General features: G+C 42.5%; 1 long non-coding RNA gene across 1 annotated transcript; it reads right to left on the bottom strand.

Moving 5' to 3' along the window:
* Positions 1-386: 386 nt before the first annotated feature.
* Positions 387-5,454, bottom strand: LOC124273504. Its single transcript, XR_006897667.1, has 4 exons — positions 5,328-5,454; positions 1,841-2,051; positions 1,427-1,565; positions 387-465 (listed from the first exon to the last, which is right to left on the bottom strand). It is a non-coding gene; the product is annotated as an uncharacterized LOC124273504 (long non-coding RNA).
* Positions 5,455-5,658: the final 204 nt, after the last annotated feature.

Below are 5,658 nucleotides of genomic sequence, written 5' to 3'. Positions count from 1 at the left end.
CTGGAATATTTGGAGTGCGGCGTAAAACTAAACTCACTCACTAATTGTTACGTTGCCAGACTGATTTGCGTGCAGGTCACAGTGTGTATCAGGCCTTTTCCTCTTGTCCTCCTTTATCTCCGACCTATTCCCCCTGCCAACTGTTATTCTCAAACGGCGTGAATTGTAGGTTATGCTGTGCAAAATATATGTGCCTCGTCACACTGAATATGCATGTATCAGTCTCATATTGAGTGAGTGAGTTAAGTTTTACGCCGCACTCACAATATTCCAGCTATAGGGCGGGTTTCATATTGTAAACTCTTTGCACGTTCCCTGTTGTGTATGGCTCGGAAATGATTTCATCATGAAAAGATGATGGAGATTAAAAAGTTATGGAGACGAGATTTGTTTTCTCAGTGATGATTTATTAGTAATTGCATGTATTACCATTAACACCGTATGCTTCTTGTGCAGATCAATGCCCTGAAATAGAGAAATATCAGAAACTTTGAGGAGTTGTGTAGTCTTAAGCAAGATGTTGCAGCACCTACCCATAGGAAAAAATAGCAATGTGAACCAACAGCAATACAACCTACAATACAGTCTTGAAAATGATGGATGACACACAGTCAATATAAGTCACCAGTCTTAATTATGGTCATGAAGCGCCTTTTCTTTGTTTGAGTGAGTTCAGTTTTACGCTGCACTCAGCAATTTTCCAGCTATATGGCGGCGGTCTGTAAATAATCGAGTCTGGACCAGACAATCTAGTGATAAACAACATGTGCATCGATCTACGCAATTGGGATACGATGACATGTGTCAACCAAGTCAGCGAGACTGACCACCCGATCTCGTCTGTCGCATGGGTTGCTGAAGACCAGTTCCAACCTGGATCTTCACGGGTACATTAGGAAGTAAATAGAATGGTCCTGTCAAAATGATCATAAAGGATTTGTTAGGTTCTTTGTTTATGCTGCAATAGACAATATTCCAGCTGTATATTAATGACTCTAGATAGTTGAGTCTTAACGTAACTCCGTTCGCTTGTCACGCTGAAGATGCGGGTTCAATTCCCCACACGGGTACAATGAGTTAAGCCAATTTCTCGGGTCCCCCGCCGTGATATTGCTGAAATATTGCTAAAAGCGGCGTAAAACTAAAGCGAGCCTGACCACCCCCGTAAATCGGCTCTTACGACAAGCATGGGTTACTGAAGATCAATTCTAACCCAGATCTTCATGGGCCCTTTCTTTGTTTAAGACAGCATTACAAGCTACAACGTGCACTGTAAAATGATAGATAGTACATAGTCGACAGGTCTTGATGCATGGTCATACAGCCCCGTTTCTGTGTTTGAGACAGATCAGTTTGCAAGCGCCGCTCCAAGACGTACATGTATTCCCAAATATTGTAAGAATATGTATGGCCAAGGTTACAGTACCTCTTTTCCAGTTCAAATTGACATCATCGATTATTGAAACTTCAGCCGTGATGACGATGACGACGGTGACGTCTGTGGCGATGACGACGACATCTTCGATGACGATGTGCTCCGGTCATGTCAAATGCCAATAAGGAACCTACAACATGAAAGTCCAAAGTTTTCCAATATTCGCACCTGCATATTTAAATGTTTACAATTCCCTCATCGTTCTACTGTAATTTGATTGTGTTTCTGCGTACAAGTACGGTACTAATGGCCGAATGACTTACCCAGGAGCAGCAAAACCATCAGATACGATATCTTCATCTTTTACTTATATTCTGTAGCAAAACTACTTTACAACCAATTGCGAACGTCTTCCAAGTGTTCACCATAACCTTATATATATGCAAAACCACCACTTGTATCTACCTCCAACAACGCCTGTCGACTGTTGTCAACCACGTTTACCGACCACGCACTCTCCATGCGACCACCATCATGCTGTGTCGTCATCGTCCCCTACGGCGCACTGATACCTGCTGTCAACAACATCAACACCCGCCAGTAGTGTGATGGTTGACAGCAGGCACGTCTGTGAAGCTTGACGTGGTTGTCAGGATCAACAAACAGCAGGCAGCACCTACAGAGTAAAACCAAAATGGCATCGGTTGAAATATTTTCTTGATAAACTTCCGAGTTCAATTGTATATAAAGGACAGTGCTGGCCAAATGTAACAGTAGATCTTTCAACATAAACGGATCGCTCTCTCCACCATGAAGATCTCTTATCTGCTGGTTGTGCTTTTGTTGGGTGAGTAGTTCCAGATGTTAGATTAAACACAATTAAATGTATATTTCATTCCCGCAGACAAAATTTCTAGAACTCGTCTTTTAGGGGTGAGGAACATCGTTGTTTGCTGCTTTCTCTATCTCTTGTTTTTAGCAATACTTTCATATTTCAAATCTATTCGCAAAACAGTCTGTTAAATTTAGTCAATACAATTTCATAATAGAACTTGGGCTAAAACAAATCTATTCGCAAAACAGTCTGTTTTACCCTCTGTCTTCTACAGATATATTTTCTTTCAGGTTCTTTGATTGCATTTGACATGACAGGTGCTCATCGTCATCGGCGATGTCGTCGCCATCGTCATAGACGTCACCGTCGTCATCGACACCATGGTTGACTTATCGGTGCACACGCTGAATGGGACATGCCAAGGTTAATCTTAATTCTTCCTTCGATGCGATTAATGGTTGAGACATTTTAGAATAATATTATGCACAAAACCTACTTTGGTGTAAAAATACCTGAAATGTGTATGTGTAGAAATATAAGGATGTCATTTCATATGAAGTTCTCTGTGGCACATGGCAATATTCTTAAATCTGCAGAACAATGTATGTCATATTTGTTATACTTTCAGTTGTAAGTGATTTAATGATTCAATATTGTTTGCTTTGTTTCAGGATTTCTTCACAAGACCAACTCTCCATACACTTCGGATTAATGTTCATACCTATTTTATTCAATAAATGGACTGAACTATCTAAACGTCTCCTGTTTTGTCGACATAATGTGGATTAAGACTTGCTACAATAAAGTAAACATGCCATTATTGACGTCTTTGATGAAATTCACGAAAACGGATATTGTATCTGCCAAACCTTGAATCAGGTGAAGTCAGACCCAAGCCTCTCGATCTCTTTGATCGCCATATTTTGGTTTATCTCAGTCACGTCAGAGCCTAACCACCCGACCCCGTTAATCGACTTTATGTGGTGTATCTCGTCACGTCAGAACCTAACCACCCGACCCCGTTAATTGACTTTATGTAGGTGTATCTCGTCACGTCAGAACCTAACCACCCGACCCCGTTAATCGACTTTATGTAGCTGTATCTCGTCACGTCAGAACCTAACCACCCGACCCGTTAATCGACTTTATGTAGGTGTATCTCGTCACGTCAGAACCTAACCACCCGACCCCGTTAATCGACTTTATGTAGCTGTATCTCGTCACGTCAGAACCTAACCACCCGACCCCGTTAATCGACTTTATGTAGGTGTATCTCGTCACGTCAGAACCTAACCACCCGACCCCGTTAATTGACTTTATGTAGGTGTATCTCGTCACGTCAGAACCTAACCACCCGACCCGTTAATTGACTTTATGTAGGTGTATCTCGTCACGTCAGAACCTAACCACCCGACCCCGTTAATTGACTTTATGTAGGTGTATCTCGTCACGTCAGAACCTAACCACCCGACCCCGTTAATCGACTTTATGTAGGTGTATCTCGTCACGTCAGAACCTAACCACCCGACCCCGTTAATCGACTTTATGTAGCTGTATCTCGTCACGTCAGAACCTAACCACCCGACCCCGTTAATCGACTTTAAGTAGGTGTATCTCGTCACAACCTAACCACCCGACCCCGTTAATTGACTTTATGTAGCTGTATCTCTCCACGTCAGAGCCTAACCACCCGACCCCGTTAATCGACTTTATGTAGGTGTATCTCGTCACAACCTAACCACCCGACCCCGTTAATCGACTTTATGTAGGTGTATCTCGTCACGTCAGAGCCTAACCACCCGACCCCATTAATCGACTTTAAGTAGGTGTATCTCGTCGACCCCGTTAATTGACTTTATGTAGGTGTATCTCGTCACGTCAGAACCTAACCACCCGACCCCGTTAATTGACTTTATGTAGGTGTATCTCGTCACGTCAGAACCTAACCACCCGACCCCGTTAATTGACTTTATGTAGGTGTATCTCGTCACGTCAGAACCTAACCACCCGACCCCGTTAATTGACTTTATGTACTCTCGTCACGTCAGGTAGCCACCCGACCCCATAATCTTTAAGTCACGTCAGAACCTAACCACCCGACCCCGTTAACTGACTTCATGTAGGTGTATCTCGTCACGGCAGAACCTAACCACCCGACCCCGTTAATTGACTTTACGTAGGTTTATTTCGTCAAGTCAGAGCCCAAATCCCGTCAATCACCTTTTACACCTTTTAAAACATGCTGTAGTCATTTTCACTAATGGGATGATCATTTCCATCAGACAATATTTCAGTTCATTATTTCTTTCAGTTCTATAGGATAGTGCATCTGACTTTCCTGGTCGATCAGGTATTTTGATTTGGCTGATTGCCTTCAGTCAGTGCTCGGGGGTTTAGTCTCTGGATCCAGACCCGATTATGTACTGGCTGCCGTGAAACAGACGTAATAGTCACAGAGCGAAAACGTTTCGTCCATTTCAACTGGGTTCCTCCACCATCATTTGGTCATTGTAATGGGAGTATTGAGATGTCTGGCTTCTAATATGCATAACTGATGGTCTTTGAATGCAAATATGTTTTGTTCTTCGCCAAGTGTCGTCATTAACTTCCTCCTCACGCTGAGGGGGTTAACTGGCATTCATAATTCACAAAATAGTCAGTTGCAATACAGCATATTCAAAGGGTTGACCTACATATTATACAAGTAGGTCAATCGTAATGCAACACGTTTAAAGGGTTAAGCGACTTTCATATTTTACAAATTGGTCAGCCGTAATGCAATCCACTGTAAGGGTTAACCTACATTCCAGCACGTGAAACTGGAGTAACCCGGATCTCTCGTGCTCGACAGAGGCAATTGGAGAAGACAGCAAGTTTCTCCCTCACAGAGGTACTGGCGTATATTGTCAAGTCTACTAAATTGAATTTCTTTCATAATATAATGAATATAATATGAAAAAAACACTTCCTTCTCACATTGAGGTGGGGTAGCCTAGTGGTTAAGACCCGGGTCTGATTCCCCACATGGGTACAATGGTGTGAAGCTCATATCTAGTGTCCCCCGCGGTGATATTGCTGGAATATTGCCAAAGGCGGCGTAAAACTAAACTCACTTACTCACTCCTTCTCACGTTAACTTCTCATTATCAATTTCTCCAAACAGCATGATGTGCTGGGAACGGAGTAGACGATGGTGAGGCTGCTGTGACGGTGTAGGGAGAGCTGTTGATGTTCACACAATGGAGTTCTGTCTACTGATAGGTGATGATTCCAGCAATATTCCGTTGTTTATGTTGTAGTTGACAAATGTTCCATCGTATTTCAGGCAAACTTTCAATTGAATAATATCTTGCACATGATGTATGGAAACACCTCATTGAGAAATATCTACTCGGTTATGTTTCTAACTGATATCCAAAATATGACATAACTTCTCTGTCAAGTCTGT

The sequence above is a fragment of the Haliotis rubra genome, unplaced genomic scaffold (assembly GCF_003918875.1).
Source record: "Haliotis rubra isolate DU_JTF1 unplaced genomic scaffold, ASM391887v1 Scf181, whole genome shotgun sequence".
NCBI lineage: Eukaryota > Metazoa > Mollusca > Gastropoda > Lepetellida > Haliotidae > Haliotis > Haliotis rubra.
The sequence above is the reverse complement of the archived record's forward strand: the minus strand, read 5'-3'. Positions and strand labels throughout refer to the sequence as shown.